Genomic DNA, 13,252 nt, shown 5'->3' with positions numbered 1-13,252 from the left:
GAAAGAATGAACAGGACACTGATGGAGAAGGCTAGGAGTATGTTGAGTGGTGCTGGTCTCGAACAAAAGTTTTGGGCTGAAGCTGTTGCCACTGCTTGCTACCTGATTAACAGGTCTCCTACATCAGCTCTTGTTGATAAAACGCCTATGGAAGCATGGTCAAGTCACAAGCCTTCATTGAGACATCTTAGAGTTTTTGGTTGCGAGGCATATGCACATGTGCCAAAGGAGAAGCGAACAAAGTTGGAGAACAAGGCTGTGAAATGTATCTTCATCGGGTATAGTTATGGTGTGAAAGGATACAAGCTTTGGGACCCTGTTGCACAAAAGGTAATTCACAGTCGAAGTGTTATTTTTAGAGAAATTAAGTCTCCTTCTGTTACATTGCAGCCAGAACAGACTAAAAAAGAAGATGTGATTCAACTTCCTTCTACACCTGAAAGAGTTGAACCGAGACCCCTAGATAGGCAAGAATTTGAGGAGAGCTCGTCTAGCTCTGAATCTTCAGAAGAGGAGGAAGAACTTCCAACTCAGCTTGTTCGAAGGTCTACAAGACATAGACAACCACCTGAAAGGTATTCACCTGATGATTGGAGATGTATTTTTGCTCTGAATACTAGTGTGGATGAACCGAAATCTGTAGAAGAGGCATTAGGTATGAATGATGTAGAATCCTGGAAGATTGCTATGGAGGAAGAAATGGCAGCTTTGAAAAAGAATGATACATGGGATCTTGTACCATTGCCTGAAGGATGAAAACCTGTTGATTGTAAATGGGTGTTCAAGAAGAAGATTGGTTCAGATGGAAGCATTGAAAAGTATAAAGCAAGGTTAGTTGCAAAAGGCTACTCTCAGGTTGAGGGTGTTGATTACGGTGAGATATTTTCTCCTGTTGCAAAAATGACGTCCATTAGATTTTTGCTTTCTATTGCTACTGCTTATGATTTAGAGGTTGAGCAAATGGATGTGAAAACTTCTTTCCTTCATGGTGATTTGGAGGAAGATATTTATATGACACAGCCGGAGCACTATGTGGTGAAAGGCAAAAGTAATTTGGTCTGTAAATTGAAGAAATCTTTGTATGGCCTCAAACAAAGTCCTAGGATGTGGTACCAGAAATTTGATACATATGTGTTGAGTTTGGGATTTGAACGTTCTAAATCAGATCACTGTGTTTATTATAAATCTTATGGTGATCATTTCTTATTCATTGCATTGTATGTTGATGATATGTTATTCATTGGTAAAGAGAAAGGTATGATTTCAGAACTGAAGTCTCAGCTCGCTGCTAAATTTGAAATGAAAGATCTTGGTGCAACAAAGCACATTCTTGGGATGGAAATTAGAAGAGATAGGGTGAACAGAAAGCTATGGCTAGGCCAGAGTAAGTATGTGAATTCAGTGTTACAAAGGTTCAACATGCAGAATTGTAGACCATTGAGTGTTCCTTTTACAGTTGGAACGAAACTATCTATTTCAGATTGTCCTACATCCCCATTGGAGATGGAAGACATGAGCAGAGTGCCTTACCAGAGTGCGGTTGGAAGCTTGATGTATGCTATGGTCTGTACTAGACCAGACATTGCCCAAGCAGTGGGAGTACTTTCTAGATATATGTCTAATCCTGGTAGAGTTCATTGGGATGCAGTCAAAAGAGTCTTCAGATATTTGAAGGGTACTTCAGAGTATTCTTTGTGTTATCATGGTAATTCAGTTGGAGACATGACTTCCCTTGATATCCATGGTTATGTGGATTCAGATTGGGTAGGTGATATTGATAGTAGAAGATCCACCAGTGCTTATGTGTTTACTTTGTTTGGTGGTGCAATTAGTTGGATGAGTAAGCGACAGGCTGTGGTTGCTTTATCCACTACTGAAGCAGAGTATATGGCAGCTACTCATGCTTGTAAAGAGGCCATTTGGCTTAAGAGACTGTGTTCAGATATTGGAATAAAACAAGGTACAGTGACAATTTACTGTGACAGTCAGAGTGCAATTAGCCTAGCTAAGAACCCGACATTTCATGCTCGAACCAAACATATTGATGTTCAGTATCATTTTGTTAGAGATATGGTCGAAGATGGTAGGGTGAAGCTGGTTAAGGTGGAAACTTTGATGAATGTTGCAGATGCTTTAACTAAGGTTGTGAGCACAGAGAAGTTCAGATGGTGTTCAGAGTCTATGGGCCTTATGGCCCCTAGCAATTGATTCATTGTGTTGACATTCCCTTCCGCTCCTGCAAGGTGTTCGACAAGTGGGAGATTTGTTGGGAAAAATGGTGTCTCAACCTTGCATTTATGCGAGGTTACTATTTATAGTAAGTTTTCATTTGAGCACGAAATGGTGTGAAACTCTCCCTAAAGCTTCTGGTTGGTTAGATAAGCATTCCGGTAAAGTTGCTTCGCAAGGTCACAGCTAGTTTTGAAGATATTAATGTTTTTGTCTTGGAGGGGTGCAATAAAATATTTAAACTTAATTTTGGGGACTTTAAAGGCTCTTAAACGCCCTAAAAAGTGGCCATAACTGGCGAAGCGGGTTACGAGGTGATAGAGCACTTCGCGAGCTTTCCGGCGCTTCAAACGGTTCGTCAATCAGACACTCGGTTCTCAAGTTATGGCCTCCGGAAGTTTGTACTCCTGAAATAGGAAAAATAATTTGTATCGGATACATAAATTAGCTGTAAAGGGGAGCGACACATGTTGATGTGTGCTTTAACATGTCATAGGGCATCTAGAAGGGAGATAAGGTCGGCTACACCTTATTGGGTGGTTTTAGCCCATGGTTTTGTAATACCGTTTGACGGTTTCTTGTATTGTATCTCCTATTTATGAGGTGTGTGAGATAGAGGTTGTGTGTAAGAGTCTTATGGCTATTGAGTTGCCTCTGAATCTCTGATTAGTGGTACTCCTGCGAAGAGCTTGCTCTGCAAGTATGTTGTAATCTGTTTTTGATTGCTGAATAAAATATTGAGCTGCTTTTGGAGGGTGGGGTTTTTCTCCCGAAAGGGTTTTCCCCATGTAAATCATTGTGTTGTGGTATGAATGCTATTATATCTATTTCTATTTTCTGTAACTGTTGTAATGATCTGAAAAAGTTTTGCATTGCCCTCCTCTCAAGGTTAGTGTAGGAAGTTGTTTCCGCTACTTAACTTCCTTACACACTCAAGACGATGTTGTTGTCAGACTCTTGGCCACATCTTTGAAAGGCAAAGCCTTGCAGTGGTATAGAGGGTTGTTGTCTAGCTCCATCCACAATTGGGATGAATTGGGGGAGAAATTGTGCAACCATTTTGAAGACAAAAGTGATCACCTATCACTTGTGGAGCCGTTAACTATGATCAAGAGGGCACCCCACAAGTTCATGGGAGATTTCAATTTCAGATTCCATAAGACATGGAATAGGATTCCTTCTCTAGTGAATCCATCCCCAAATCATGCCTTCTTGTATTATCTTAGAGCTCTCAACAATGATATAGCTATCATGGTACAATCGATGGGTGGAGCCTCTCTACCGAGTGCATACGACATAGTCATAAGAGCAAAAAATTATTTGATGTAGGCTGGGAAGATAGCTCCAAGGCCTCCAATGCCTCTCTTCCCAGAAGCTCCCACTCAACAACCCACCTTGGCTCCTATCCCCATGGCTCCCGCAAGTCAACCATCCACGCCATCTACGTCCTCTAATGAGCTCCATGAGGTCAAGGCTCTATTAAAAAACTTTGGCAATGAATTGGTGGCACTAAAAAGACAACAAACTCAGTATAACAGACCTTACCAAGCACAAGGTCAAAATTATCAGCAAAACATGCCACCCTTTCAAGGGAAAAACCAATGGAGCAATGCGAGGCCTTTGAATAGTGTGAATCCCACAACCACAAGCAACTCAAAGGCAATAGTTCAAATGCAAAATAACTTTGCCCAAGAGCAAGATTGGTGTCAAACATGTAATCAACCACACAACCAAGGTGTATGCCAAAGTGGAGGGTTTGTCCAAACTTTAGTAGTGCAAGATGAGTCGACCACTTCTCGCCAGCAATATGACCCAAATCAGCCTATTGTTGGTCCCCAGGCTCACTTACAAGGGGATTCTACCTTTGTCAATTGGTAGGAGGCAGAATTATGTGGTTTGAACCAAACAAATGTTGAGTCCATGTTGTAGTATGCGAGGTCAAAGAAGAGAGCCATGGAGGCTACCTCACCTTCAACATCAGTCCAAGCTCCAACGCCCAATGTAGCTATCCATAATACAAGCCAAAGTACCATGCAAGGGAACAAGGGGTAGGAAGAGGCCCAAGTCGTCCATAGAGAAAAAGTAGACCTTGTAGCCTCAAAGGGGCCTCTAAAGTTAGTTGGTGTTCCTTTCAACATAGTTGATCAGATGAGGAAGGCCAACCTCAATGTCACTATGTGGGAGGCCCTTTCAATCCCATCTCAAAAGATTTTCTTAAAGAGGCACTGAAGGACGTCGATCAGTCAGGTGGTGAGGCAGTAGTCAAGGGAAAGACAATATCCACCAATTTGGTGCAACCCAAGGAGGAAGATTCAAGCAAGATCAACAAGCCTCCCCCTTTCTATCTCTCATTAATCATAGGAGATAACTTGGTTCACAACTGTATGATAGATTTAGGAGCTAGTAGCTTAGTCATACCTAAGAAGGTAGCTGATCTTCTTGGCATAGAATACGAACCTGTGACCAAAGGGGTGGTCCAATTAGATGGCACTTCTATAAAGACGGTAGGGTTGGTAAAAAAATTGAAGTTAACCTTGAATGCATGCCCTAGTTGCACTATCTTGCAAGACGTATCGATCATCAACCTCCCTGCCTTCTTTGCCATCTGCCTGTCTAGAGACTTCACAACCAAGATAGGTGGGTACCCATCTTCTAAATGGTCCCATATGCTATATCAAACAAGGTATGGTACCAAGGTCACCATAAGGGCAGAGCCCATTGCCCAAAACCACATTGAGCCCTACACCCCTAGCCCTATAAACATGAATTGCACTTTGTATGAAGAGGGGGAGGAGTGTGCTATCCATGAGCCTGCTACTCTCTTGTAGGAGGTCCCTGATTGCTTGTTGGACGAATGGGCCAATGCTTTTTAGTTTGATCCATTAGCTGAGACTGAAGAAACTAGGCTTGGCACCTATTGTATCCATGAAGAGGATACTCCTATCCCTAACCTCATCAAGACACAAGGAGATTCAAAGGGGTTATCGAGCATGTTTTTTGATGGTTCAAGAAACAAGAATGGTGCAGGCGCCGGGGTAATGCTTGTTTTTCCTGAGCAGGAGAAATATTTATTCTCATTTAGGCTTCAATTTGGTTGCACCAACAATGTCGCTGAGTATGAAGCCTTGATCCAATGTCTCCAACTTGCACAAAGTAGAAAGATCAGATCTCTGCAAATATTTGGAGATAGTGAGTTGGTTGTTAATCACATCCGAGCCTAAAGCGTAGCAAAGAACAACCTACTCAAATCATACAAACACAGGGTTTGAGATTTGATTGAGGGATTTGAGGCCTTCAATATCCTAAGCATTCCCAGGGGTCAGAACAAGCATGCTGATAGGCTTGCAGTGGTTGGTGCTCAGTTCAACATACCAGTGCATGTCACAAGTGAGAAGGAGCAACACATCAGGCTTGTTGTGAGGCTTGCTATCCCAGACAATCAAGTGAATTTGCAAGTGTTTGAAAGCGATCAACAAATTGTCAACTTCTTGCAAAATGAAGTAGAGTTTTCTGCTAAAAATCAGTCTAAGCTGCAAGACCAGTATGAAGATCAAATTATGCAGCTCAACTCTAACAAGTTGCCTAAAGGTCTAGTTACCTTGGAGGGTATTTTCAACTCAGATGATCAGTTGAAGAAGAGGATGAACTTGGCTGCAAATAGGGGTGATTACAAGCCAGTTGTTGTTGCTGAGGGTAGGTCCTTGAACTTGGGCAAGGTGTGTTCCTCAACCGAGCAAGAGGCCTTCATTGAGCTTTGCCAACAATATGATGGCATAGTTGCTTGGACCTACGAAGACTTGAAATATTTTGATCCTAGCCTAGCCCAACATACCATAGAGTTAAACCCGGATGCAAAGCCAGTAAGACATAAACAAAGGCCAATAAACCCCAAGATTGAGCCACTAATGAGGAAGGAGTTGACCAAGCTAATAGAATCCCATATCATCTTCCCTATCAAGCACTCCTCCTGGGTGGCCAACCTTGTCCCTGTAAGGAAGAATAATGGGGAAATTAGACTATGTGTAGACTTTAGGAATCTAAATAGAGCCTCCCTCAAGGATCATTATCCCCTTCCCTCTATGAAGAAGATTCTCCAAAAGGTGAGTGGCTCAGAAAGATTTTCATTCTTGGATGGGTATTCAGGCTACAATCAGATCTTGGTCCAAGTATCAAACCAATACAAGACTGCATTTACTACTAAGTGGGGCACCTATGCTTATTGTAAACAGCCCTTTGGGCTAACCAATGCAAGTGCCATGTTCTAAAGAGAAATGGACATGGCCTTCAAGGGTGTATTAGCAAAGTTTGTACTTGTATACCTTGATGACATAACTGTTTATTCAAAGCATGCAACCGACCATCTTGGTCATCTTGAGCAGGTGTTCATGAAATGCAGGGAGTATGGTGTGTCCTTGAACCCTAGAAAGTGTGTATTTTCTATTGATCAAGGAAGATTGCTAGGACACATCGTATCCAAGGAGGGTTTGACCATTGATCCAAAGTGAGTGGAGGCTATTCTTTCTCTTCCACTCCCTAGTCACAAGAAAGGACTGCAAAGTTTCCTTGGTAGAATCAACTTTGCGAGGAGGTTCATTCCCAACCTTGCCACCATGGTAAAACCCCTCACTTCCATGTTGAAGAAAAACTTGGCTTTTAGTTGGACCAAGGAAGGAAGGGTCGGTTTTGAAGAGATCAAACAAGCAATTGCTTAGGCCCCTACCCTCGTCAATCCTAATTATGAACGTGATTTTATCCTCTATACCTTCGGAGGAGAATCCAACATTTCAGCTATCGTAACACAACTGAATGATGACAAGTTGGAGCAACCTATTACTTTCTTTAGTGAGGGGCTAAAGGAATATGAACTTAGATATAGCTATGTAGAGAAGCAAGTCCTCACTATTGTAAGGGCATTAAAAAAGTTCAGGCACATGTTGTCCAACAACAAGATCCAACTCTTAGTTCCGCATGCAAGTGTCAAGGATTTCCTTCTAAACAAGGATATCAATGAGAAGAGGGCTGGGTGGATAACCAAGGTCATGAAGTATGACATCAACATCAAGATCACCAAGCTTGTAAGAGGTAGGGGCCTATGTGAACAACTTGTCTCATCTTTTGAGACTACTTCAGAGGTTGCCCTTGTGTTACAAGAGGATCAACCAATTGACAATAGCACTCAATTCAGTTGGGTAAGTGACATGACCACCTTCTTAATGGAAGGTAGATACCCCCAAGGTCTGGACAAGACCAAAAGAAGACATTTCAGGTTGCAGTCCATTTCCTATGTCTTAGTGAAGGACACTCTTTTTCGAAAAGACTCCAATGGAGTCTTACTAAGATGCATTGAGCAAAACCAAGTCAACAGATTGTTAGAGGAATTTCATGATGGCTCTTCAGGGGGCCACTTCTTTGTAAGGACTATGACTATCAAAATAATGAGGGCTGGTTATTACTGGCTATTCTTATTCAGTGACTCACATAGATGGGTGATGAATTGCAATAAATGTGCTCTCTTCTTTGGAAAGCAAAGACTAGCTGCCCTACCTCTTCATCCCATCCAAGTAGATCAACTGTTCGCCCAATGGGGTTTAGACTTCATTGGCATGATAAACTCACCTTCTAGTGCTAGCCATAAGTGGATCTTGGCTGCAACTGATTACTTCACTAGGTGGACGGAGGTAGTCGCATTGAGGGATGCCACTGAGGCCTTAGTGTTGGAATTCCTTGAGGGAATTGTTACAAGATTCGGTGTCCCCTCCACCATCATATCAGACAATGCTAGGGCATTTGTTGGAACCCAAATCAATTCTTGGGCAGTTAAGCATGGTGTATACTTGAAGACATCATCCAACTATTACCCTCAGGGTAATGGCTTAGCTGAATCTTCCAACAAGAACCTCATCAGGATAATTAAAAGGACAATTGAAGACAATCAGAGGGCATGGCACACTAAGTTGAGGACAACCTTATGGGCTGATAGGATCACACCCAAGTGGGCAATTGGTAATTCCCCTTTCATGCTAGTATATGGGAAGGAAGCAAGACTCCCAACTTCCCTAGAGTTACCCTCTCTTGAACTAGCGCATCAGATGGAATTAATAGGGAATGATGCCATGACAGTAAGACTAGCTGAGCTGATGGAGCTAGAGGAGGTTAGAAGTCAGGCTATGCATACAGTTAAGACTCATCAATAGTAGGTTAAGAAGGTTTTTGACAAAAAGGCTACTAATAGGGTCTTCAAAGAGGGAGACCTAGTTCTGAAGTGGGATGCAGATAGAGTCAAAACTAGGTGACACTCCAAATTTGATGATATCTGGAGTGGTCCATATGTCACCACTAGTTGCAAGGAGGCCAATGCATTTCATCTCTCCAAGCTTGATGGCGAAGTTCTTCCAATCCTAGTCAATCAGATTCATCTCAAGCCTTGCTTCTAAAGAGGGTGTTGATGACTATGTAAATATTTTACTTGAGGTTGTTTTGCTTTCATAAGTGCTTATGCACATGCCGCATTCTCCTTAAGAGAGTGTATGATCTAGTTTTCAATTTTCCTCCAAGTGATGGAACACACATGTTTGGGTCTTCCATGACTCAGTGCCCAATGGATGCTTAAGGCTTCCAGACTTCATGCTTAGCAGGCAAGCATCCCGCAAAAATCACCAAAAATGTTGTCATTTTATGACACCCTTGGTCCATCAGTGAGAACCAATCAGAGATATGTTCCATGGACCAGTGCTGCCTAGTAGATCAAGGAGAAAGCAATGGAATTATGAAATCTGAAGTGTTGTCTTGTCAGAAGCAAGTTCCTATGTCTTCCCAACTACAGTGACCCCGATCCCCAAAGTTCCCCCAGGTTTTGAAGTTCCTTATTCTTAAACCCCGGAACTCCGGAACCCCTAGGTTCCCAAGTTCCTTGTTCTTCTACCCCAGAACTTCATAACCCCCAAGTTCCCAAGTTCTACCCCGAAACTCTGGAACCCCCAGGTTCCCAAGTTCCTTGTCCTTCTACCCCGGAACTCTGCAACCCCCAGGTTCCCAAGTTTCTTGTTCTTCAACCCCAGAACTACGGAACCCCCAAGTTCCCAAGTTCCTTGTCCAACTACGGTGACCCCAGTCTCCAAAGTTCCCCAACTACGGTGACCCCAGTCCCCAAAGTTCCCCAACTATGGTGACCCCGATCCCCAAAGTTTTCTAAACTTGCTTCTCGCTTGCAACACTTTCAGATCACGTGATCGACACTCAAGGATTTAAATGCTCCAACAGTTTTGGTGACTTATGCACTTTTGTTTGTGGAGCCACAGCGGTGCATTTAATGTTTTTGGCAATATTTCCATCAAGGGAGGTACGAGGCCACGCTTAGTGACTTATGTCATGCCTGACTTTGGAAGGTTAGTCAATCCACCTTCTCAGGATTTCCCTTTGTGGGTATGGCTAGGTTTCTTGCATGTACAAGCCAAGTGCATGCACTTCCCTACACTTCCAGACTGACATGCAGGGGTCATGATCGCCATTGTAACCCGTTTTTCTATATAAGGTTGTTAAGCCTCATTGTAAGGGGTTCTCTCCCTGCTGCCTGGAGTTTTCTTATGCTCTCCTCTTCTCTTGAAGACTTGTATTCTTTTCATTTCTGCAACTGTAAGATTGGTGTTTGGCCTTATGATTAATTAAAGAACACTATTCTTGCCTTCTTTCAACCTATGTATGTTATGTATGCTTTCTTACCTTCATCATAGATGCATGTTGTGGCTCTTTCTCTTCATATATGTTGTGTTGACTAGTTTTCTGAATGTGACTTGTGGGAATCCTTCTCCCTTCTTGACATTCAGTGGATTCTAACCTTCATTTATGCATTGGGGTTACTCATATAACTGAAATTTGTGCATCTTCAGGGTTTTTCAGTTAATTACTTGTATCATTTAGGTAGGGAGAGGAACTATCTATTCTTGGTGCATCACCTCCTTTGTTTCAAGCAATTTCTCTCTTCTCTTTTCCTCTGCAAGTTGTTAGGGTAGGCTTAGGAATTAGCTTTGAAGTATTGAGTTGGTTCAACACCTACACCTAGACAGAGAAGGAAGCTAGCCTTCTCCGGAGATTCAACCCCCTTGCGCAAGGTCCCACATTTCGGGGTTGTTTCCATGTTTCACAAGGTTGCTGAGTTGATTGCTCAGCAAGGGTGCAAGCTTTTGTGATAACAATACCCACCAATACCAAAAAAATATATCACCCAGTACTATGATATATCATTCATAGTAATCGATCCATCCTACACCAACCCAAAAATCTTGCAAAAAACAGAAAGAGAAACAATATCTACAACAGAAAGAGAAACAATATCTACAACACATAACATAAAGATTTTGACGTGGAAACCTTGTAACGGGAAAAACCACGGTGGGAAACCTTACCCAAAATCAGATGATACTACTCCAGATAGTATGTGTATACAAATGGGGTCTGCACATGCAGAAAGGCCAACCACCTAGAGCACACTGCTCAAATGGGAGTCGTAATAACTACAGTAGGATGGTTAAATCCTAGAATAATTTACTCCTCAAAATAGCATCTTCAATACTAGATTTAGTACCAGTTAAGCTATGATAAACACCTTCAAACCTTCCTTGAACCTTCTCTATGGTCTACTCATATGATCTTCAATATTCGCACATACCATGTTACAATACCATACCATAACCATATCTCATCTCACAAGTGAGATCTTACATATATACAAAACCTAAGACCAAATGTGTAGGTCGGCTTACTAAGAATATTGCAATTAAATAAATTACAAATAAGTCTTGATGTGATGCATCATGTCGGCTCAATATATTTACAACAATATTTAATTAATAAATCATCTCCATAATGTGTCATGCTAATCTGGAATAAATAACGCATACCGGTCCATAACCTAGACCAATATGTTGGTGACAACAAATATGTCAACCTGATTAGACCAATAACCAAAACACCAAATCCAAGTATCCAAACCATGTCTTTGACATAATCAAGTGATCTCCATATGATAACAAACCATCATCAGTGTTGGTGAACCATATAACTTGCCGATGAACAATATACCGGTGACTGTGCATAAGTCGCTGAACTTGTCGATGAACATAACATGTCATTTCAATAGTAAAACAATATAACCATGGTGCCAAATCAACAATGTAGATCTCCAGAAGGATAAGTGTTGACATTAATGACAAAATTAATGCAACACATCCATAATACCAACACTAGCAAATCAATCTTTTCTGCAACAACATTATGACATGAAGACTCGCCCATCACCAAGGCACGAATCGACTTTGTCTTGGTCGATCCCTTCAGTCTTCCATGATTACGCTTTGGAGAGAATTTAGCCATTGATGGTGGTTGTTCGACATATGGCGCCCATTTTTCTAGCTCAATCTTGATGGACTATGCATTTCTTGTTCTCAAGAAGTCCTTTACTCCATTCAATCCAATTTGAGCTGATGTCCTACACACCTCCTTGTTGTAATTGGTACTCCAAAGGAGGAAAGGCCTCAATGGGCAAGTGAAATCACTCACATGAAGCCAGAATTTGCTAGGCAAAATAAAACCTTTGCCATTCCTTTCCATCCTTGCAAGTCTCTCAAAACCCCTGCACCATTCCTCCAAAACATAGTTGCTTATCAATCAGTTCACTAATTCCCTAGCCTCCAATTCAAAACACCACGCTAAAAACATCATGGTATTGTCCATATTGGTACGGTATTAGAATTCTGCATTCAAGTATTCATCACCCAAATTTTTTTTTAACTCTATTCAAGAAATCTTGATCGCCAAACATGAACACATGCAATAGGCGCTCATCTGAAATGCACCCTTAAAAAGCTACCATCGGTTTTGATGCCTTAAGGGAGAAATTTGGTTCTATTTTCTCTTGGCCTTGGCTTTTCTCACAAAGAAACACACAGTACTCACCTGGACAATAGGAGATGAAAACAACTGCAAATAACCTCACCTGAATGAAGTTGTAGTGCATTATGACACACACCTCATATGTTGTTTGACTCAATAAATGAGTTGCGTAGTGAGCTTCAAAAATTGAAACATTCCCATTAACTCATCTATGAAATCTTCACATTTAAAAAGTTTCCTTAAATGCAGCTAACATTTGGGAATGAGGGACATTAAATTATCCCTATCCTTGTTACTCGCCAACTTTGTCATCACAAGCAAACTGTCACACCTACTTTCCTGTGTTGTAGAAAGAGATCACCATAATTGGATATGCATGCTTCAACATTAAAAGCACAAGCTTGTCATAAATATCCACTCTGACACCAAGCCACTAGAATTCTTTGATCGGTTTAGTCTGCATTAAAGGTACACCAACTTGACAATCTGCCTATCATGCCACCTCATTCCTTGGGATAAAGAGACTAATCCACCTCGTCATTTAGACATATTCAATATTTGGTCCAATTGGGTGATCTACACAAAGCTTAATCTCCCCTTCTTGGAGATCAATATTAAATTCATCCACTCATTCTCTCTCTTACATCCTCTTAACTTTCCCACTTGCACTCCTAATCCTCATTAACCCACCTAATCACTCCATTTAATCATTTACACATTCTTAATCACCTTGGATTAGGGATGGGTCAACTCTTTGCCATAAAGGGCTCTCCCATCTCATCCTCCAATCTTAAATGCACCCACTTTGGTCCTTTGAAGGAAATTCAAATTCTTTGAGTCTCCCCATGCCTCCTCTTCCCAAGGAGTTTTTAATGCATTTTCTCATTTAGTCTTCCCACACATCCTTATAATTTTTAATTTTTAATTCCTCTCCCCTTTCTCCAAGGAATGTTTAATTCTTTTTTCTCTTCCCAATGTACTTGGGAGCGCTTCCCCATGTACCTTCAAGTGTGTGAAGACAAGAAATTCCTTTATGACATATCTCTTGAATCCCACACCTTGTTCTCTCAATTCTCTCCCACTCTTTATTTCAATCTCAACCCTTCATTCTCAAATCAATCTTGGCCCTTCATTT

Source organism: Cryptomeria japonica, chromosome 1, assembly GCF_030272615.1.
Source record: "Cryptomeria japonica chromosome 1, Sugi_1.0, whole genome shotgun sequence".
Classification (NCBI taxonomy): Eukaryota; Viridiplantae; Streptophyta; class Pinopsida; order Cupressales; family Cupressaceae; genus Cryptomeria; species Cryptomeria japonica.
Note: the sequence above shows the minus strand (reverse complement) of the source record.